General features: G+C 48.2%; 1 protein-coding gene across 13 annotated transcripts in view; it reads right to left on the bottom strand.

Annotated features, from left to right (window-relative positions):
• LOC105185384 (rap guanine nucleotide exchange factor 6) overlaps nt 1-24,124 on the bottom strand; it is a 250,225-nt gene that overhangs the window by 120,134 nt on the left and 105,967 nt on the right. The window lies entirely within an intron of this gene.

Here is a 24,124-nt window from a genome sequence, read left to right as displayed (position 1 = left end):
ACGGGTCTCGCTTTGCGACCTGCGACGATCACAATTGATCGTAGCGAGGAACTCGCCGATCGCGGGGGATGATCCCGGGCGATTTTTCCGACCCCCCTCCGAGCGGGGGGACTCGATCATTCTCGAGAGGCATGCTCGCGATGTAAAACTGTCCGACCAACCGCATCCGGCCGTTCCTTTTGCTCGTGCCTGCTCTATCGATCATAGTAACAGCGACCGGCGGAGAGAGAGAGAGAGAGAGAGAAAGAGAGAGGGAGAAAGAAAAAGAACGTCTCTTCTCTTTTCCTCTTTCTCTGCCTAAGCCTTCGCGAATCGTTGGTGGCTCGCCGGCGCAGCTCGCACATTCCATCATCACCCCCTCCGACGACAGAACGCGTTTTCCCGCCGCTGCGGGCTGCCGCGGAGATGCCATATCGACCTGGCCGCTCCGTCTAGACTAGACCTTCACCAGGATATGGCAACGAGCACATGAGCGGTGGTGTTGCTCGATGTTGCCGTGTTGAGTCGGTCGGTCCCGTTACGACGCTCTCGCTCTTCTCGCGGCCGAGGAAGAGTCGCAGTTGGTCGCGACTCGCGTCACTCGCATAACCACGTCCGGGTGCGTGCGCGCGTGAACGCGAGAACAACACGTCGTCGACAGGGTGCGAAAATCGAAGGACGAAAATCGCGGCCGAGGGGGAGGGAGCTCGTTCGCCGCTCGCGGTCTCGAAGCGCGCGGCGAAGCTTCGGGGATCTCGGCGGGCGAGACGAGTGCCTTTCGCCGGGGGCGGCAGCTCTTCTGGTTCTTGGGTGCCAACCAAATGCGGGGCTGAGGGCAGGGTGTTTGGTTTGATTCGACGACAAGGTTACGTGCGTCAAAGCATACGTCACTTCGAAGAGTTAAATGCCAACACTTGAAAGAGCGGCTCGAGTAGAGAAATTAGTAAGGGCCTGGTTATTTTCCCTAACATTAATCGGGCCCTAGTAAGGATAGAGGGGCCTACAAGATGTGTAGCAAATTGTTTAACGGGTCCTTATAAGGCAATATTTTATGAGGGCCTTATAAGGAAATATTTTGGTTATCGCTTGAGTAGAAATATTCGTTCTTTTCATTCCCGGGAATTTAGACTGTAATTTTTTTATTTCTTTAGAGCCTTGTTGTTGGTATACAGTAAGAACTTTTTTTATTTAAAAAATATAATGTACTCTACAATAAAATATAGCATTCTTTGCACGTAAAAATCCTGCTACTGTTTTTATTAAAGTTTGCTGCATTTCAAAACGAAGGCGATATTAGAAAAATCCTTGGAAGAGATTAATGAATATGGCAACTAATAAAACTAATAAAATTTGTTTTTAATTGATATAGTTAAAAAGTTTTTAAAAGAACCTGACGGGGGGGGGGGGGGGAAGCGCACCTACTAAAACAATATTAAACTATAACAATTTTATTACACGCTTCAGATCTTATTAATTTTTTATAATAAAACTTGATTTTTTATGTCTAAAGCATCCTCAAAAAATCCTTCCAAGGCCCACATCAGTTTTCCGTTAATGAAGCGTTATTTGCAGCGTTATTTCGCAAAAATTGAAGCGTTATTTCGCAAAATCTAAAGCATCCCTAAAAAGTTCTTCTAAGGCCCTAATCAGTTTTCCCTCTATATTAAAGCCTTATTTATCTAAGGTATCCCTAAAAGATCCATCTCGTCTGGTGTGTCTGGTGTGTCTGGTGGTCTGGTGTGATAATAATGAGGCATCCTTTTTCAGAGCATCCTACTTTCAGCCTGATCGGGGCCTTATGCTTCATGAGGATGGCCCAAAACATTTCTTGCTCGGGGTAGCAAAATATGTTTCAATTTCAAATTTTACTCTGAGCTATGCAAATTTCACCGGGAGGAATCAACCACTGGACCTAATACTAACACTACATCGGACGATACGATTAATCTGATATCACCGGGAACGCGCGCCTCTCTCCGAGCGAAATGCAACAGACAAAGGGGATCCTATTCAGCTCGTCTTGATATCAATCCAGAGTACCTGCAGGATCTTCTCACACGATTCTCGAGCTCGCGTAGGCGGAGAGGACGCAGCGAGAGCGTGCGGATGACACTACGCGCTCGCCTCGAGCGGCAGTAATGGACGGACTAATGAGCAAGGACGCGTAACGTTAATCTCCCAGAAGCGTCTTATATATCCGGAGCCGGAGTGGCGGCTCCGATCCACGTTAATTCCCGTTAACGAGCGAACGGTATTGTCTTTCCGCGTGCGCGCACGCGGTGTCCCACTTTGATCCGATCCGATCCGATCCGCTGCGATCTTATCTGCTTACGGCGACAGCGAAACGCGTCGACCTGTCGATCCTGCAGAGCCGGAAGAAATCCCGAAAACATACGTTATTTCCTCGCGAGCGGATGGCGGCCGTGAAATACGGCGCGCTATAAAATCGCCATGTAATTCGCCCTCGCTCGTCCTCGATACGCCGAAGCTGTCGATAACAGCGTCGAGGAAATAACCGCGCGACTTCGTGTGCGTGTGGAAAAAAAGGAAGGGGAGGAAAAAATATATATACACACACACACACACACTATAAACGCAGGGCGGGGGCGGGAACGCGATAAAGTCGTAAATAGTCGCGGGATATTCGAGTGTCCGCGCGGATGAAAAGCGCGGAAAAAATCGCGACGACACGGGCAAAGTGCGAAATGCATAAAATCGAGGGAGGGGGGAGCGCGGGGCGAGAGACTTGACGAGCGCAGCACTCGTCAAGTCAGTCGTGAGAGTTATTAGGTCGAAGGTACTTCCGGAAAAATAGCGAGCGTAACCCGCGGGACAGCTTCTCGGGAAGTACAACCGGACATGACGAAACGTTACGACCCACCCCCCTCCTAAGTGACGGAGGACGCCCTCTTACAGGACAGCCGTAAGCCCCGGGGCGTATTAGTCGTTAACCCTCTGAGGCATAGTGGTAAGTATACTTACCACCTATTTATCTTCACATTTTCATGAAATATTTCATATTTGAGGGATTCTCGTCGGGTTTTTTGCGTTTTTAATCTTCTTATATTATATGGGAACATGAATATGAAAGGTTGAAAAGTGTTTTGCATAATTTGTCCATTTATTATGAATAAAAGTGTGAAAAATACACATTTTTACAGAAAAAAATTGTCCATGAATTATGAGTGAATTTTTTGCTCAAAATCAAGATTTCGGGGTCTTTTGGGTCGCTAATTACGAATCTGAAGTCCAAATTCCAGAATTAATTTTCCAAGATGGCGAATCATAGAATTCTTCTTAAATTAGCTAAAATTGTATTCTGGTTAGTTTTTGAGGTCAGAGATCCACATTCTAAAATTCATTTTCCAAGATGGCGGATTCCAGATAGCGCGGATCATAGAATGTACATAAAATTAGCTAAACTTGTACTCCGGTTAGTTTTTGAGCTCGCTGATTATGAATCTGAGGTCCAAATTCTAAAATTAATTTTCCAAGATGGCGGATCATAGGATGTACATAAAATTAGCTAAAATTGTACTCTGGTTAATTTCTGAGGTCGCTGATTACGACTCTGAAGTTCACATTCTAAAATTTATTTTCCAAGATGGCGAATCATGGAATGTACATAAAATTAGCTAAACTTGTACTCTGGTTAGTTTTTGAGCTCGCTGATTACGAATCTGACATCCAAGTTCTAAAATTTATTTTCCAAGATGACGGATCATAAAATTTTTATATGATTAACTGAAATTATACTTTGGTTAGCTGTCAAGGTCGCTGATTACGAATCCGAGGTCCAAAACTCATTGTTCAAGATTGCAGATTCAAGTTGGCGGATCATAGAATCCTAATATATTTACCTGACATTGTCTTCCGGTTAGTTAATTTTTCATATTTGTGGCCGCTATCTTGAATTTTGAAAATCTGATAACGGATTCGGAATCAGCGACTCCAAAAACCCGACAATACCCATTGTCACCGAAATTATCGTGATTTTTCATTTTTGCGTCCGCCATCTTGAATTTCGAAGATCTGATAACGGATTCGTCATCAGCGACCCCAGAAGCCTCCGTATATAAATTTTCATGTGATTCGGATTTCCCGAAAAATACGTGCCTCAAAGGGTTAACGGCGGAAGGACTCGAATTCGTCGCCGCGAGTCTCACGCCGACAGCGTTCGAACGAAAGCTAAGACGAGAGCGTCGCGATATTCTCCCGGATTATAGTCTGGGGTCATGCGTTTGTGTGATGGCGAAACGAGTGGCTGCGCAAACCTAACCTAACTTAATCCACTGCGACGTAGTCGCAGTGTATCTCTTCGCGGCGACGTCTTTTCTTTCACGGCGGCAAATATTACACGTGATTACGTAGACTTATTCGGGAAAATTAATATAAACTAATAATTATTTAAATTTTCTCGTCGTTGTATAAATTTCCTTATCCGTTTGAAAAAGGGCGCTCGCTTGAGACCAGTCGGAGCGCTTTCGCCAAAATTCACCGCTCTGACAAATTATTCAACTCGCGACGGCACGAAGCTGGTGTACTTGTGCGTACCAAGTGTGTGCGTACCATATATCCTATTTAACTCCCCCTCTCTCCCAGGACGCCCAAAAAGAGAGAGAGAGAGAGAGAGAGAGAGAGAGAAAGACGCGAGACCACATTCTGTGCGTTGTCACTTCTTATGTAAAATTGTGCACATTTTCCGGTTGTCGAAAAGAAAAAAAGACCAGTGGAAAAATCGAACGCGTCGGTCATACACCTACGAGAAGCTCGCGAGTCGCTCCTTCGTTCTCTCCATCTTCGTCCTTTTTCTCTTTGCCCGGAACCCGCGCGTAAATCTTAAACTATCCCGCATAAATCAAGCGGCGCGGCTCATCGCGCCCATTCCGCGGGGAAGCAGGTTGCTTAGGGATGCAGATGGCGAACACGTGTGTCTCGCGAGAACCCGGGAAAGCGACTTTCTTCCCGGAGGACACAGGCCGATCGACGGGAAAACGACCCCCCCCCTTTCGCGCGGACATTTTTCTCCGCGGGCGCGCGCGATCGGATCGGCGAGGTAAACATCGATCGACATCGATTGCACGCGCTCGCGGAATGGAGGAGGTCCCCCCTCCCCCCTCCTCCATGCGTCGGAGGGACTGCGCGCGATCTCGTGAATATTTCACGATGAATATACTTTGGAGATATACAGGGTGTCCGCGCGCGACGCGACCTGCGTGCGTGCGCGCGTCCGCTCGTCGGCCCGAAACGCCGAGGTCCTTCTTGAGAAAATTCCCAGACGACCGAGATAACGACTCGCAGGACTAATCGAAGCAAATTACGACGCAAGCCGCTCTTCCGGTATTCGTACCAGAATATTCTCGTCGACAAAAGGGAGCAGCGCTCTCGTTGTCGACGGACGAGGACTTTGCGCGTCACTCGCTAATTTGCCGCGATGTCTAATTGTCGCGACTGTTGCGCAAAATGGCGCAGAACTTTGTCGTCCGTACGACAGTACATACCGGGTGTCCGGGTTTCAGAAAGTGGAGCGCTAGGCGGAAGCCGAGAAGGTGAGCAGGAAAATCCTCCGCTACCTCGCAAAGCAGCGCGCTAATTGTCGGGACGCCAATGAGAGAAAAACCCGCGCGCGCTCTGGAGGGACAAGTTTGGGCTTGTTGACTGTTTCCTAGCAACGGTGGAAATCGGATGACAGCGGAAGCCGGAGCGCGCGCGGCATTGCGAGCGACGAGCAGAGCCGGCCGGCGCGCGCTCCTGCGTTAAGCCGGATTCACACATCCCGTTTCGACCGCGGCAAGCGGCGCGCCCTCCCCCCCGTCGATCCCCGTCGAAACACCCTCCGATGCGCTTTCGCGTTTACGCTGTCCGCCTCATCCTGACCCGTCGGACAAAAATGCGACGCCATCTCGACCGACAGTGTGGATCCACCCTAATACGCGCGATCCCGCGAGTGTGCCGTTGACAGAAGTGTGCCGCATCGCACACACTGCTCGACGAATTTCCCCTCGGCGATGCGCCCCGATAATTCGCGTGATAGCGAGCGCAAAGTGGCGGAGGAAACTTTTCTCCATCCGGTCTGACGACCGAATCCCAGCTGCGCTCGGGCGTCTCTCGAGCCGCAGACACCCCCAAAGTTTCTCCACGCTGTAAACGTGGTAAATGATACATTTCGGAGCGGTCGGCGGCGGCGGCGGGGAAGGGAGGGGGGGGGGGTGGTGGTGGAATCGATCCGCAGGATGCTAGGCGCTTGGACGTGCGAAACGTACGACGCACGGGCGATATCCGACAGCTGATCGATGAGGAGACTTACTTCGGCGAGAGCGGCCAATTAGGTTAGACCGGCCCTCATCGGGCATTCAATCCGCCGCCGAGCATTTATAGACCTCCGCCCGCTCTGCATTTTTTATTCGCGACCGGCCCGGCCGGCCGGCGAAACCGGCAAAAGTGAATTCGAGATATCCCCCCTTCCCGCCGATGTCATCGTTCCTGGTGCGCGATGGCGGCAAGAATTAACCGACTTTAAAACGCACGCGTGTACGTCCGAAAATTCAGGATGTAACATCAATACACAGATCAGTATGACGGGTTGCGCTGATAGAAAGATATAGTTGAATTAACTATAATCTCACTATATTTTATGGTTCATTCTGACGTCAACCATATTTTTATAGTTCGTGGAACCTGCAAAATATAGTAGAATAAACACAAATATGTAGTCAATGATTGTCTTAAATAATTGTGTTTAATTACTTTTACCACATGTATGGTAATTTCTCATTCACAAATATAGTGAGATTTAATATTCATATAGTTACATCTGTCATCATTTAGCAAATATTCGGGTAATATTGACTATGTAAAAGAGTTACTTTACCTACCATTTTATACCTATATCCATACAATAATTTTAGCTTAACTTACTATAATTCTTAGTAAAAATATTACATGGTTGGTTATACTGTGCCTATATCGTAATTATTACGGATATTATGCTAATACTTGCTATAAATATGATATTTCGGACTATAATTCAGTTACTATATCATTATAGTTCCAAATATCATATTCTGTTCTCTCAGTGCGCTTGCCCCTATTCGAACGGTAATGCAGAGATTGCCGAAAAAGTCACTCGTTGACTTTGCTGATAATGATATTTGAACCAGTTTGCTCACGGTTACAAGTGCAACTATAACTTTGCACCGTGATCGTTATGACAGTTTATCGACCGGAGTCGAGCCTCATTGAATTAAAAAGAATATTTTGAAAAGTGAAAACCGAGAGAGAAATCAATATTACGCAGAATAAATTAAGCAGAATAAATGAAAGTAACAGTCAAAAAGATAAATATTTGTCATAAAACTGGGAGCACTGCAAATATCATTTTTAACAAAGTCAACGAAACGACTTTCTCGCCAATCTCTGCGTTATCTGCAATATCTCTGCTCACCCGATAGGGCAAGCAACCCGTCATACTGACCTGCATGTTGATGTTACACCCTGCACAAACTCGACACTCGCGCTCGTCCGGCGATCGTCCATCACACCGTAATTGGACGCCGCGCGGAATTCGGCAGAGATTAGTCCGTAAAAATAGATCGCCCGCGAGCCAATCGATAGCAGAGCCCGTCGTCGTTAAAGACACCGGCAGTCGATGAATCCCCCTCCCCCCTGCCGGCTCTCGAAATGGAGAGACTTCGAGGGGGAGTCTCGAGTAGCTCGGGGAAGCGCAAGGTGACTGCGTCGGACCATGCGGAGATTCTCTCTTTTTTTTCCTAATTGAAAGACTAGAGATGGGACTAGATGGGAGGAAGGGGGAAGGGAAGAGGCAAAAGCAACGTGGTGAAAAGCGGCTTCGCGACGAGAGGGAAGGCCTCCGGCATTTCTAAAGGCACTCGACTCGACGTGCTCGATGCGGTCGCGAGGGACCGGCGCGGCGGGAGGGGGGAACGCGGGCCTCGCCGGCGGGTAAAACGCGCTGTCGCCTTCTCCCCCCCTCCCTCCCCCTCCCTCCCTCATTCGCTCGCTGTCTCGCGCTTCTTTTCCGTAATGCCGCGCGCGGGCAGGTCGAGGAAGCGCGACGCTTGATCTCGCGGCACAACCCGGGGATAACGATTTTCCGTTACGGCGTGCTCGTTAATATTTATACGCGCGTCTCCGTTGGCCGCGCGCGCGCTGCCGACGAGAACGAGCCGCGGGATCCCTTCCTGTCCGGCGCGCGGTAAAATAGCGAGCGTCCTTTACGGCGGAGCGAGCGGGCGCGCGCGTGCGCGCGGCTTACCGATCGCGGCTAACGCGCTCGGGGGGTAAATAAAAATTCGCGCCCGCGGGACGGGGCGATTGTTGTCCGGAGGGACGCGAGTATCGATTATCGAAGCCGGCTGTGCGTGCGATCGGCGGGACTTTGCGGCTGCCTTCGATCAAATGGCAACGTCGCGTCGAGCGCGCAATCTGCGCGATTACTTCTACGTTCGTCGCGATCAAAGAATTCTGTCTGCAGGAACAAGATCAGGTTGAGAAAAACGAGCAGTCGCGAATGCCTGATGGTAAACACGAGACTGCGTGATGATGACACGAAGAATAAAATTCGATCGAACGTGTAACAACACGAAGTTGACTCGCTCGGAGAGAAACGTTCGAGCGTCGCCTTTCGCGGAGACATTCTCGAATCGTCGCTACGCAAATACGGACATTGGATTCGACATTATATCGCTTGGCCAAGCACGATGATATTTCCGAGTCACGAAGCAGCTCGCACCGATCGATTCGGATCGCCGCAAAGAGAGCGAGTCGATAGAAGGAAGAAGCGAAGAATCGCCGAGCGCTGCGACTAATTTCGATTCCAGGTCATGTTTATTTTCGACGGTCGCTCGGCTTTCAAAGCTGATCTCATGCACCGTGAAAGGTCTCGGGGGCATTTCCGAAGAGCGCAAATTAACCCTCTCGGAGCGGCCGATGCATTCCTGCGCCACATGAGCCGCGTTTCTTGTCGGATCTCTCTCAGACTATAGAGAATCGCTCTAACTTTCTATCATCTCGCGTTTATCCGTAAAATTTGGATCAGCGCGGGAACCCGTCCCGTGGGGGAGGGGAGGGGGACTAAACGGACGTGAAGCAGAAGAGCATTGCGAGCGAAAAGCGTCAATAAAACACCCCGGGGCTCGATTCGCCACGCACGGAGGCTGCCAGGCCTCGTCGCATTTCCCGACGCGATTTCGCGAAAGCAACACGTCACGGCGCGAGAGAGGTACAATAGAGAGAGAGAGAAAGAGAGAGAGAGAGAGAGAGAGAGAGAGAGATACACTCGAAAAAAAGTATTCTATTCGTAAAGTGATTTTTCCCATAGTTTCATATTCTAAGCGAAACCTTTCGCGGGAAAGGGAATCCTCTTTCGATAAAGCGATTAAAGTATGAAGCATTCATCTCAAATTTGTTAGATATTATTCTAACTGTTTTCCTCTTATTTCACGAGGATTTCCCTCTTCTGTCAATTCATTTTTCCTCTTATATGAAGAGGAATATATTGATTTGAACATCGACTTCTTTTCTTCAGTCATGCTTTACTTTCGGACATGAACGAGAAAATAACAATATGTTCATGGCTCAGGATATTCGGGACGTTTTTTAAAAAAAGTATGTGTGTTGCCGTAGAACGAAGAGAATTTACCCATCTTTGGTCAAATACAGTTTATAATCTATTGCAACAAGTTGAGTAAGACATTCGTTCTTTTAACTACGTTTCATACAATTGATTATGATAAATGATCTTTGTAGCTATAAAGTTAATAAATAACAAAACTGATTGGAAATTTGTTTGTTATGATGATCTTGTTTCATTCGTGCCTACTTATTGTAGAACTGAAGCCAGAAGTACATCTATGTATATATTACTTTTCGCTATACATTATAATAATTTTTTCAAATTAACTAGTACAGTAATAGTAGTCAGTAAGAATAAAGTGCAGTAAGAATAAATAATAATCCTCTTGAAAAAAGATTAAATAATCTATATATAGAGGATATATATAATCTATATATAAGAGGAAGTTTATATCGTATTGCATGTATGTGTATTCTTCAGCTTATCGTCAAGAAGGGACTTGGGAAATTATCCTTATCCACACTCATCCGTCCATCCATTTCAACCTTACCTCGCTTCCTATTACGTTTTCCTATTCTGCCTTTGTTTTTCCTAATCCTATACCATATCCTATCCTCTCTTCTTTCGCATTAAATAATTTACTCCTTATATCTTATCTTTCTTGTCTACTATATTCATCCGCACCTTATTAACCGTTATTTACACCTTTCCGCGCCCTTTATTGTGTATCCTTCTATTCATCGCCTAAAGTCTCATTAAACATTTTTATTCTTATTCATTTCTTACTTTAAATTATTCTTACTCGTTTGATCCCCCTTTCTCTTCCAAGAGGAAATTTACATTCAAAATCAATAAAATTTGCATTATACGTATATAACATATAATCCCTCTAACTTTAAGAATATTTATAACATTTTCTTCTTAACCTTAGAGGAATCCTCTTGATATAAAAGAATAAAATCCGCTAAAATTCACATGATTCCGCTTGTTCTGGAATTACTTCTCTTTCCAGGTGCACGTTTTTCGTTACAGCAGCGCGAAGACACGCGCGAGAAGCGGCAGAGCGATGGCGATTTCGGCGCGGCGACTCGCTCCCGGTTCCGATCCCGATTTCCGGCGACTCCGTCGGGCTCAAAGCAGCGACAACACACGGCGGCCCGACAAACGCGATAAGTCGCCGCGCGGCTACTTTCTAGCCCGCGGCTCGCTCTTCCCGCGAAGCGCGGCCCCGGTGGGTGCGCTCGCTCGAGAGAAACCTTCGCGCGAGCGAACCTCCCCGCCGCCGCTGCACCCGCCGACGACGTCGAGCACTACGTGCACGTCGCGGGGAATTAAACGCGAGATGCGCGGAGAAACAAGGAGGAGGAGCGGGCCTGCGGCCAACTCGATTCCCGTCGCGCATCGCGCGGAATCTCAATGACGGACGGCGTGCGAGAAACAAAGAGAGAGAGAGAGAGAGAGAGAGAGAGAGCTCGAAAGGGAGTTCAAGAGCTCTCTCAATCCGCGAGTGGAAGTGGAGCACACGCGCGAGTGTCATTTCCAGTTCTGGAAACTTGACACACATCCCCGACAACGACTCGCTCCCGATGGATCTCGCGCGTGGGTCGACTAACGCGATACGGACGCGTTTTGTAGTCGCTCTCTCGTGAAAGATCGGTAGCTGCTCCCTCTCTCTCTCTCTCTCTCTCTCTCTCTTACTCTACTTATCTCCCTGTAAAGCAGCCTCGACGACGGTGGAAGCTGGAGGAAATTCCGTGTACTGCATCCGCCGACGACAGAGCGGCGAGAGGCGCGCTATACTCTCCCGATGTCCGCGCGCGTGTGTTTGTGTGCGCTACGTGCCGTGGAAATAGAACAAAATATGTGCGTCGGCACTTCCCGCCACACACACACACACACACACTCGCGCGCGGGAGCAAAAGGTCAGGCGTTCTATGCAACGTGGTACGCGCGCCGTTCTTTCCGCTTTTTATCATGTAACACAATTGTAGCGTAAAATTAGAAAGTTTCCTGTTATTATCGAGCGACTGTGTGTGTGTGTGGCCAAGAGGACACGGCCGGACACTCGGAGCGAAGGAGCGGACGGTCGTCCTGCGATCGAGTCGCCGCCGCGAGCTAAGGAGAGCGCGCGTCGATCAAACGGCGACGACGACGTCGTTCGGGATTCGCCGCTAAACGATCGCGCGATCATTCGCGGAGGTATTTAGAAACTCACCGCGGCGGGGAAGGGGGGAGGGAGATGCAAACAAACCGCCCGCGGTTTCTGGACGCAGACGGGCGAATCAGGACCAGCGTCACTCGTGCGAGCGTGCACGCTGGAAAAAGCGAGATTTCACCGCGCTTTCCTCCATTCCTCCCCGCTCTGCGCCCCCCCCCTCTGCGCCTCTCTCTCTCTCTCTCACTGCACTTTTTCCACGGTGAGCGTAATTGTTCTCCGCGTCGGCCGGTGTCGTCGCGCGGAGTCATTTTGTGTTTTCCCCTTAGTTTTTCTCTCCTCGGCCGCGCGCCGAGGAAGGAAATTACACGCGACTGACAGGAGCGGAAGTGCGGCGTCCTCGCGAGGATAATCGCGATCGAAGGAGCATCGCGGGTCCCTCTTTCTCCCTCTCGCGCGCTGCGCGTCCTATAAAAGTCGAGCTGGATCCTCAGTATCCGTCTTGGCGTCGACCGTTCGTCGGGAGATTCTTCGGTAATTTTGATATCCATCATAGCCGATCTTAATTATTGTAAAAAAAAAAAAAAAACCGACGGAGGATCAGACGAAGATGCAATTTAGTTAATTCATCCATCCTCTCGCGCGAAGGCGGCTGCAAGATCCTCGCGTGAGATCCTCGCCAAGGCGAGCGACTCCCGTGAGCGCGTAAATTCCCTCATCTCGTCTCTTTTTCGCGGCGCTCGATAATAATTATCTTAATAATAATAATAATAATAATAATCAAAGATCAATAGTAAGCGCGAATTCGCCGCAGCGAGCTACGACGAAGCGACGCGGGTGAGTCCAGAATTTTGCCGAACGCTTCTTCTTCGACGCGCGATCTCCGACGTCACCCGGGCTGATAAGAGTTGGGCGTTGCGCTCTTATCAGCGACTGGAAGGATTCTAATTTCTCCGGCCGGGCGATCCTTCCTAATTGCTAATTGGCGGGACGAGAGCAGATCGGGAGATAACAGAGAGCCGACCCTCAAGTCCGAGTTGCTAGCGTTTCGCGGTCGTCGGTGAAGGGAAGGGCGAGGGGGAGAGAAACGGACGAAGTAACAAGGACTCACTCGTGTCCGCTCCTGACGCCGTTTAACGCGACAGGTAGCGCAAAAGCCATCCGGGTGCTCCAGATCGAAGCACCGTGCATTCCGTCGCACGAACCACAAGCCGGCGAAAGAAAACCGCGCGAGCGCCGTTTCCACGAGTTTAACGGCCACGATGTGCACCGTTATTTTTCGTGCAACTATCGGTGCCTACTTTCCGCCGGCCGACCTGGCCACGTTAATCGTCTAGAGTAACGAGCTCCCTGCCGACCGAAGAGAACGGAGGAACCTTGAGAGTTCGGATTCTACCGAAATATCGGAATCGTTTAGCCCTCGCACAGCCGAGAGCGTTCGTATAACTTTCACATTAAATAAATAAATAAATAAGTGAATAAATCATCAGGTGTACTCGAATCGCAGTCGATATTACGACTTCCCCGAGCCTCGACCTTTCGATTTCCCGGCTCCTGCGCTACGGAGGATCGCCCGGAGTAAAATATTGCTAAGGCTATCCTCATGGAAGCATAAGACCCCGATAAGGCCCGATAAAGTAGGATGCCCTAAAAGGGATATCTCATTATTACCACATCAGACCCCGAGATGGATCTTTTAGGGATGCCTTAGATTTTACGAAACAACGCTTTAACATGTAAAACTAATATGGGCCTTCAAAGGATCTCTTAAGAGGACTGGAGGGTCACAGATTACTGAAAAATCGTGCTTGTTTTTGAGAATGATTTTGTGACGAACTGAATAAATGTGCAAGAATGAAAATTTTACATATATTTATATAACATATGAAGAGTAGAAAAATTTTATTTTTAAACAAATACTCATATAAATATACGTCCACTTACATTTTAAACGCGTTTTTTTTTCGAAATTTTATTGTTCAACTTTTTGCAGTGATTTCTCCGAAACTGAGCTTTGTATCGAAATTTTAAAGCAATAATATTTGTTCGCGTGGCTCTCAGGTGAAGCATGGACAACTCCGTCAAAATATTTCATTTCGAGATATTAATTTTTTTATTAAAAGAACTGAAAAACTGAAAAAGAACTGAAAATTTTGAATTGTTTCCTAATAATAGCTGCCATTTTGTTAATTTTGTTCGATTTTTTTCTAGTGGTTCACTGGATAATGATAAACCTTCTCAAGATTTCTAGCTAAAATTCGCTCCACCGATCGGACCACCGAGAGCCAAGATATTATTGCGAAAACGATAACTTGAAAAAAAAAGGAGAGTATATTTCAGCTATATATATCGTATATTTGTACGAATATTTGTTAATAAACAAAAGTTTTCTACTCTTCATATGTTGTATAACTATACCTAAAATTTTCATTCTTGCACATTTATTCAGTTCGTCACAAAATATTATCAAAAACGAGCACAATTTTTCAGCAATCTGACCCTCCAGTCCCCTTAAGGATCTTTTTAGATATAAAAAATCAAGTTTTGTTGTAGAAAATTAATAAGATCTGAAGCGAAGTGATAAAATTGTCATAGTTAGTATTGTTTTAGCAAGTACGCTCTATCTGGCTCTTTTAAGGATTTTTTAATTATACCGTAATCAAAAATAAATTTTTTTAATTTTATTAGCTGCCATATTCATTAGTCTCTTCCAAGGACCTTTCTAGTATCGCCTTCGTGTTGAGATGCAGCATACCTTAATAAAAATAGTAGCAGGATTTTTATGTGCAAAGAATGCTATATTTCATTGCAAAGTATGCTATATTTCTAAGATAAAAAATTCTTGCTGTGTACTAACGAGGTTATAAAGAAATAAAGAAATTACAGTCTAAGTTTCATGGAATGAAAAGAACAAATATTTTACTCAAGCAATCATAAAAATATTTCCTTACAAGGCCCCATTAATATTGCTTCACAAGACCCTGTTGATATTGCCTTAGAAGGCCCTTGTCTTCCTATCCCTACTAGGGTCCGATTAATGTCAGGGAAAAATAATCAAGCTCTTACCAGAAGCCCTGTTAATTTTTCTACTCGGGACGTCGCGGGCCGCTCACGATACCGAACCCCCCCCGGCGATCTGATAACGCGACGGGGGTGAGAAGGGGAGCAATTCGCGTAGCGTTAATACCGGACGTTTCCGCCGCGCAAAGGGCGACTTCCCAGGGAGAACCGCGGAGAGAACCGTGAGAGCTCGTCAATATAAAAATACGCGAGTCCTAGGGAATCACAAAGAAATAATAGAGGTCGGTTCTGCGGGGCGAGACGCGCCGCGTTTCATGCTAATTATGCTCGAGGCCCGCGTTAATAGGTGGGTAAAAGGCCGTGCGCGGCCGGCACCGCTATCGTCGTCGTCGTCGTCGTCGTCGTCGTCGTCGTCGTCGTCGTAACACACCGCTATAAAACGGCGATGGCTACGAAGCCAATCGGCCGTCTCGCCGCACCTCGCTGCGCACTTTGCTTTGCACGACACGCCGCGGTGCACGATGCTCCCGTTACCGCAGCGGCACACGCATGTACGCACGCACGCACGCACGCACGCACGCACGCACACACACACACGCAGGGCGTGTCCGTTTCTCGCGCACCTCCCGCGAACAATGCCGACTCGCGCGCGAACACGTGAGCGCAGACCTGCGAAAAAAAGGAAGAGAGTCGCGCGGCGGCTGAAGGAGAGACGTTCTAATGCGGCTGGCGCATCGCGGGAATGGGCTCTCTGTGTTCGATTTTCTTTTCTCCTCGGGGGCTTCATTCAAAGCTCTCGCGGCAGATTAAAAGCGATCTGGGTCGTCATGCTCCTCGTTTGCCGTTTTGCCGACGACGGCTCGCCGAGGGATCGGGGTGACACGAGTCGCAGCTGCTGACGTAATCCTCGCGTTACGATCGTTACGATTTCGGAAAAAGGTGAAATTGTTAAACGGAACATTCTCTTGATTCAGTCGGAGGCGGAGAATTTTTAATTGCACTGCAAACAAGGCTCGCGAGATTTTGTAAGCTTCGCGCGAGTTGTGGAGACGTTACCGTCTCCTTTTCACAGTCGATCAAGAGAGAGAGAGAGAGAGAGAGAGAGAGAGAGAGTCGCTAGGGTAATTTAATTTTTACGCGAACTTTCGCTGACTGAAATCGTCCGCACTTTCGCCGCGGCGCGCCGGAGGAGGCAAAGCGAGGAGAGAAAGGACGAGGATGAGGAAGGACGACGACGCGGTGAACGCGCGATTCGCTCGAAACTCGAGGACTCCCTTTCGGTTTCCTTATCGCGGGGAACTCGTTTCCGCCCGAGTGAATTCGAGGGGCTAAAAGTAGCCGCGAGTGGCGGGGCTCGTTACGGGCGAGCGGGCGAGACGGAATTAATGATTAAGGATTCGAGAGTCTGCATGAGAATTCACCTTGTGCGGGGCGCGACGCCCGGAGAGAGAAAAGGGTCCTCGTTAAAGAACTATTCAAGTTTCCACGCCCGCCTAAAAGCAAACACGCAAACCCGCACACACCGGCGATCCCAATCTCAACCCCCTCGTCGCTTCCGCCGGTCCTCGAGCGATCGCCATTCTCTTCGTCGTCGTCGCCGTCGCGACGTCGAGACGAAGAACGCCGTCGCGAACGAATAAGGATACGCGATGCACTGAGGATACGATACGCGCGGCGGCAAAGAAAAAAGAAGAAATACCACCCCCCACCCCCCCTCCCGCGGCCCCCGCCCGAGCGTGGTATATTAAGAAACTTTCCGTTTCTACGTCTCGCTGAACTTTGTTCGCGGCTCGTTTTCCGCCACGTTCAGCACAAACTGAGGAAAACTTTCGGCGCGCTATTTTTTCGCAGTATAGGGTGTCCCGCGAATGCCGGCGGCGAGGGAGGAGATCGCATCGCTCGTGCTATCTCGAGCTGACGAATCATATCGGGTGTATTTCCGCTCTCAGCGAATATTTCAGAAATAATGCTCTCGCTCTTATAATTGCGACGATTAGCCGGCGTCCAACGTTTTCGAAATGTTTTACGCGCGAAAGAGAGAAATACACGAGATGGCGTTTCTCCTCCTACGGAGGCCGAGAATACGACTCGAGAAAATTGGGAATTCATTCTTTCAAACGCGCGCCTAATTGCGTCACCGCCACGTCAACTCTTTCTCTGCCAAATAGTTTCAGCTAAACAGCCGCCGGCATTTTTAATCGACGCTGGTAACCGCCGCATTGCAAATCCGAGCTTGTTAGTTGACTGAGAGTCTTCTTAAACGTTTTTTGACGTTCAAAGTCGTTCAGCGTGAAACGTAAAACAAAGAAACCTGAGGAGAAAGATTAATAAGATCTCTGGATAAGGGCCTGAATATTTTTCCTTGACATTAATCAGGCCCTAATAGGGATAGAAAGACAAGAGCCTTCTAAGGCAATATCAACAGGGCCTTATAAAGCAATATTAGTAGGGCCTTATAAGGAAATATTTTTATTATTGCTTGAGCAAAATTATTTGTTCTTTTCATTCCAACAAATTTAGATTGCAATTCCTTGACTTCTTTATAACCTCGTTAGCGTACAAGAATTTTTTATTTTAAAAATATGGCATACTTTGCAATAAAATATAGCATTCTTTACACATAAAAATCCTACTAGCGTTTTTATTAAAGTTTGCTGCATTTCAAAACGAAGGCGATACTATTGAATTGATACTAATAGAAAAGACTAATGGAAAAGACCTTGGAAAAGACTAATGAACATGGCAACTAATAAAACTAATAAAATTTGTTTTTAATTGCGGTGTAATTAAAAGATCTTTCAAAGAGCTAGATAGAGAGCGTACTACTTACTAAAACAATACTAAACTATGACAATTTTATTACGCACTTCAGATCTTATTATTTTCTATAACAAAACTTGATTTCGTACATCTAAAGCATCCTTAAAAGATCCTTCTAAAGCCCACATCAGTTTTCCAGTGTTAAAGCGCAGTATTTCGCAAAATAGGCATCCCTAAAAAGTCCTTCTAAAGTCCCTATCAGTTCTCCCTCTATCAAAGTTTTACTTATTAAATCTAAGGAGGCACCCCTAAAAAAATCCTTCTAAGGCCCTTCTCAGCTTTCCCTATCAAAGCCTTATTTATTAAATCTAAGACACCCCTAATAAATTCTCCTAAGGCCCCCATTAGTTTTCCTTATCAAAGCCTTATTTCGTAAAATCTAAAGTATCCTTAAAAGAAGATCCATCTCGGGGCCTGATGTGGCAACAATGAGGCATTCCTTTTTCGGGCATCCTTCTTTCAGCCTTATCGAAGGCCTGCTGCTTCACGAGGACGGCCCTAACAATTTTTTGCTCGGAATGCAAAAAGAATTTGGGCCGCAACTCGGACGCGGAGTGCGACGACACGAGAACGAGTTGAAACGCGGCAAAGCCCGCAGGATCTCACTGCTGGGATTCGAGCTCAACACCTCGTGTATGCATCGAGCGCAGGAAAGCCGCGACGCGCCTTTCCCAAGGGGAATGGCAGCGTATTATCGATCCCGCGCTTCGGCACGAGCGAAACACCGCGTTTCGTCTCTCTCTCTCTCTCTCTTTCTCTCTCTGGGCGGCACGCGATACACGAAAATTCAAGGTTCCCCGATGGTCTCCCCCCTCTCTCTGTCGCGTGGCAGAAATTAGCTACCCTACGGCGGCCGATTGCCCGGGGAAGCGCTTGTTCCGCAACGCGAATTTACGAGCGAATTTTACGAGCCTCGGCACCGCGGAAGTCGCGCGTGTCGCTCTCACTCGCACGCACTCTTTTATCTCCGGCGTGCGACTCGGCTCTCCTTTGACGCGTGTAAACGCGCTGTCGAAACACGGCGCGGCGCCCACGCGAGCAGCGAGAGGTAACGCACTCACTCACAGAGGCAGGGCGCGCGCGCTCGTTAAGAGTTAATTAACCCGGGATCGTTGCGCAAACTCGTCCCCGACGAGCGGCTTCTCTCAGCTTAGAGCGGCTTGTCGCTCTCTGAATGGAACTCGCGTACTCGCCGGAGCGAATGTTATCGCGCGCCGCCGAGATCCGCCGCAATTTAGCGGGCTCTGCAAGGGCACACAAAGGGGCCCTTGACGCGGCATACGGCAAATAACGGAACGGCTGATCAAAATAATAATACCGCCGCCCCCTCCGTCGCGGCGACTCGCGGGCTGTTTTCGGCGCTCCAAGGGAGAGGCTCGCGCGCCGTCGCCGCGAAGGAGGGTGCTTCACGGCGAGTATATAAACACTTCATCGAGCCCGACGCAGCCCCCCGAGGGAGAATGAAAGAGAGAGAGAGAGAGAGAGAGAGGGAGAGAGAGACAGCCGGCGTGAGGCCCCTGAGGCCACCGGCACGAAGGACTCGAGGGAACAATCGGATTCGACGACGCGTGCGTCGACGAGACGCGCCATTCAAAACAATAGTCGGACAAAAGTAGCCGCGGTTCTGGTCCTTTCCCCTTCCCCCGCGTCCCCGCGTAACGGACATTTTTCACAATGAGGCATCGGCAGGATCGCACGCGGCACGCGCCGCCACAATGCCGGCCTGCGCTGCGCTGCGCTGCGCTGCGCGAAGCGCGTGCCGCGAGCGCGCGGGGCAACCGAGAGAGATCGTCGAGCAGGTAAGGACGAAAGACCGAGGCTCGTAGTCTGGAATTGATACGACAGCTGTGTTCGAGGCTCGCTCTTTCCCGAGGGACTTGCCGAAGAACGGCCGTGGTAAGTTGGAGCGAGACAGGTCGCTCCAACTCGTCGCGCGCCGCTTCGGAAAATTCCCCGGCAAAGGACAGCCAGCCTAGTCAGCGTCGGAATCATCCTTGAACATTCGTTGTCCCTTAAAATCGCGCCGCTTAACGCGCTCGATGCTCGTCACGACCCAAGCAAAAAATTGTTAGGACCATCTCGAGCAGAAATCAAATACGGCAATTTTTTATGTCTGATATGGCATGACTAGGAAAGCCACAAGAAGGCATTTCGAGTGGACCTTATCCGGTCGGAATGTGGCAATTGTCTTGCAATATTTTCCGGATTATATCCTGACTGCAGCGATGACGTGTCATTATTTGGATGCCTGATTTGCTCCTGATGGGGGCATTTGATCAGGTTTCTCGATTTCAGGCAATTTTATCAGCGGTTTTATTACGCAGCGGTGCGTTTCACTCTTTATTACGTGCGGGATCCGATAAAGTTATCCGGGCCCTATTTGAAGTTTGGAAGCCGGACTAATGCTATGTTTTATTGTAAAGTATGCTATATTTTTTAAATACAAATTCTTGCATACTAATAAGGTTATAAAGAAATAAAAAAATTACAGTCTAAATTTCTTGACATGAAAAGAACGAATATTTTTACGCAAGCAATAATAAAAATATTTCCTTATACGGCCGTCGTAATATTGCCTCATAAGGACCCGTTAACCCTTCATTGCGCTGCTTTGCACGTCTGCAAAGCAGAGTTTGAACTGGATTTTCTCTGCTGTCAGTCAGAGTTTAACATTGCCGATTGCTTTGCTTATTTGAATGAGACGCGGCTCTAAGCGGGAAAAAAGAATTGGCCACCAGTCTGCGCTAGTTTTGCAGATATGCAAAGTGACAAAAAAAAATTACTTTTCAAAAAGATATAAGTGAAATCTTTTTAAAAACATTTTTCCCGCATTCCTTGACCAATCCTGCGTGTGAAAACAATTATCAATGTTCATTTAGAAAAAGTGCGGAATGAAGGGTTAAATCATTTCTTACACATCTTGTAGAACCCTTCAATCCTTCTATCTCCGATTAATGTTAGTGAAAAGTAATCAAGCCTTTACCAGAGAGCCTTATTAATTTTTCTACTCGGCCAGGTGGATCGAATACGCGCGTGTGTGCCGTTAATCGCTCGCGAGCGCGCTTTGGAATTTCTTCACGGGGAGATTGCGAGAAAAACGCCGCGCGCGTTTCCACGGAATCTATCATTTGCCCGCATGTTTGAAAACGCGCGTAATGCCCCCCCCCCTTCGCTCTCTCTTTCTGCCTCTCTCACGCGAGCAACTCTATCGCGGCTTCATCGTGTTTCATGATACTTTTTTTCCTTCTCTCCCTTCCTCTCTCGGTTCGAAACGATGGAAAAGCACGAGCGCGCGTCGTTAGCCGCTCGCTCGTAATTAGCACGTGTGCGTGGCACGCATGACGAGAACGCGTGCGTGCGTGCGTGCGTCTGGCGTGTTGCTGAACGCGGCCGATTCCGCACCGGACGCGCATTACGGTGCGCGCTCGTATCAGCCTCGAAACGTCACTCCGAGCCTGGGCCGTGACATTTAATCGATATAACATCGCCGGCGATAAATTACCGCTATTAATCGAACGGACACTCGCGAGCAACGCGGCCGTTCGTTTTCCGCTTTTTCCCGCCGATCCGCGCGCGCGCGCGCGCGCGCTTCCGTCGATTTTGCCGCCGCTCTCCGACCTCGCTCGTTACTCTCCCTCACCCTCTCTCTCTCTCTCTCTCTCTCTCTCTCTCTCTCTCTCTCTCTCTCTCTCTCTCTCTCTCTCCATTCGTCGCTCGCGTGCGCGTACAACGCGGCGCACGCTCTCGATAATTCGCGTTTATACGTGTAATTCTCTCAGGCGTGCCAAATTGTAACGACTTCCTGCGAAATCGCGGCGCGAGCGTATCCTAACGCGAGCGAACATTCCAACGAGATAGATTAGAAAGTAGCGGGAGAACCGCCGCGAGAGAGGATGCAGCGGCAACTTTTCCACCGGTTTTGGGTATCGCGAGACGCGCAAGGCCCGACGATTAAACCGAGCATTTGGTGGGATGTACAGTCTGTAAAGTAAGAGCGTGCACGGCATAAATGGCGGTTGGCTTCAAATATCGTCCTAGTTTTTTTGTGAGCCGATAGGTGAAATTTTGGTCGTGAATGCTTTGTCACAAAAGATTCAGTTGGCGTCGAACTCTAACCTGAGAAACACGTTAACCGCCATGAGTGCCGCATACGCATCGCGCCACGAGGCAGTGTTCCTTTGTTCCCACCCCAAAGGACCAAAAATGTCATATGCAGAGTGGCTGCTAAATACATGGGAAAGTCAAAATCGTTCGTCGCTAAGTGGGTTCAGCAATATAAGAAGATCAAAAATGTCGATGACTTGCCAGAACGTGACGCTCGATAGGCAAAGTGACGCCGAATATGGAAAAAAAAATTGTGAATTTGTTTAAGCGGAACCCGACCTTAATGCTTGAAATTTATGAGAAGTGTTTGTTGCCGACTGCTGAACGATGCTTCATAAAAAAAAAAACGAGGACTGGATCTTACAGGAAGACAACGACCCAAAACACCGGAGCAAGCTTTGCACCGAGTGGAAAGAGCAATCTGGCATCGTCACACTTGATTGGCCATCGCAGTCGCCAGATGCAAATCCCATTGAAAATGTGTGGGCATATCTCAAGCACAAGCTTCGAGGAAAAAGAGTGTGCACTTTGAAGCAGCTGACACGACAAATTCGTCTCATTTGGAGGTCTTTACCGAACGAATACACAGTCAACTTAGTGGAAAGTATGCTTCGGAGATGCCAGGCAATTATCAATGCCGGTGGTGACTGGACTCATTATTAATGGTATAGCATTTTTCTTCTCATGGAGTACAACAAATCCATGTACTTAAAAATCATTAAAAATAAATTTTTCTACACATTAACCCGTGCACGCTCTTACTTTACAGACTGTAATATGTCGAGATAACAAGACAGAGAGAGAGAGAGAGAGAGAGAGACTGCGATTTCCCCAGAGAGACATGCATTGTTATCACGACTGACAACGTTTAGTATAATATAATAATAACAACAACATCAACAATAATGATGACGATATAAAACAGCGTTTTTCCTCAGAGAAACGCGTATTACTCAGTTTTCCCGATCGACTAAAGCCCGTGTCACACTACGGATTGAAGATCATGGATTGCGGATTGAAGATTAGATTTCGACAAATCGACGAACTTCGGTTTTGATTTACTTTATTCCGATTGGTCAAATTTCAATCTTCAATCCGCAATCCTTGATCTTCAATCCGTAGTGTGACGCAGGCTTAAGGCGACGATCGAACCGAACATTTGATGCGATACAATTTGTCATTGTCAATATCATAACAATGGCGCAAGAGAGTATGAGCTCTTTTCAACGGTCAATAAAAGCATCATCAATCGTATCAGTCGAGTAATCATAATCAATAATCAATCATAATAATAAGCAAAAGTACAAGTTCTGTTTCTTCAGAGATATATACAGGGTGCGCGCCAGAAAGACGGGTGCCTCCCGGACTTAACTCGAAGGGATGACGTTTCCGTTAACTTTTGCAACGACGGAGTGTCCTGAGGAGACCAGGGTAGAAAAAGTCCAGTACCCCACTTCTTCTTTCGGCAGAACATTACCGAGATATCGCAAGCCAAATATTGAGAAGGTGGGACCAAGCCGTCTCCTTAAGCGTCTCGAAAAATATCCGGCGAATCGCAAAAAAGAGTCAGACAAAAGTCAGGCAAATTAAGCGGTGGAACAAGATGACGTAATAAAAAATAGGCATGTCCGTTTGCGATTTTAAAGTTGGCCTTGACTTGACCTCTAAATTTGACCCCTCGGTCAAGCTGAAGTTCACCCATTAGAGCCCCCACTTCGAGACCCTGAGACTTTTGTCTCTAGCCAACATCTTTTCCCGAAAAGGTCATCTCTCCGAGTCAGTCCGGGCTCGATGATCCCATCTTCCCGCTGCAGCTTGCGTATCGCGGAGAATCCGCGCCGTCGATTTTCATAAATTTCTCCGACGAGAGTCGGCGTGCCGGCCGAGCCAACGGAGAGTATAACGGCGGAGCGCGAGCGCGAGGTACTCGCGCGAAATTAGAACCTTAGAAGAAATCGTTCCTCGAAGAGCGGTGCCTACGGAATGCACTCGATAACCTTGGCTCGTAAGACGGGTTTAAGTTGAGCGCGCGAGAACCGCGCGCGCTGTACGTGGGACGAGAGTCACGAGAGGCACAGCTCCTGCGAGAGAAGACGCACGATCCCGCGCCATCCTCCTCGAGAAAAACTAGTCGTTAAAAGCCCGCGTCGATCCGAATCGACGCGAATTCTCCGGCGACTAACGCGCGGACGACACGTCGATTGTGCTCTTTTTACCGGTGGCGCTTGAAAACTCCGCCGCCGCGGAGTCGAGCGAGTCGAAAGACGCGGCACGGAGGAGCTGGGGGGGGGGAGGGATCAGAAACGTAAAAACAGCAGTACAAACATCTAGGTAGGGATTTCACCTCGACTCCGATGAAATAACACGAGTAAACAGAATAAAAAAAAAAAAAAAAAGAAGAAGAAGGCACTGACCGATCCGAGACGGAACTGGCTGGCCGCGAGCGGTAT

The sequence above is a fragment of the Harpegnathos saltator genome, unplaced genomic scaffold, assembly GCF_003227715.2.
Source record: "Harpegnathos saltator strain DR-91 unplaced genomic scaffold, Hsal_v8.6 scaffold128, whole genome shotgun sequence".
Classification (NCBI taxonomy): domain Eukaryota; kingdom Metazoa; phylum Arthropoda; class Insecta; order Hymenoptera; family Formicidae; genus Harpegnathos; species Harpegnathos saltator.
Note: the sequence above shows the minus strand (reverse complement) of the source record. Positions and strands in the feature narration are given on the sequence as shown.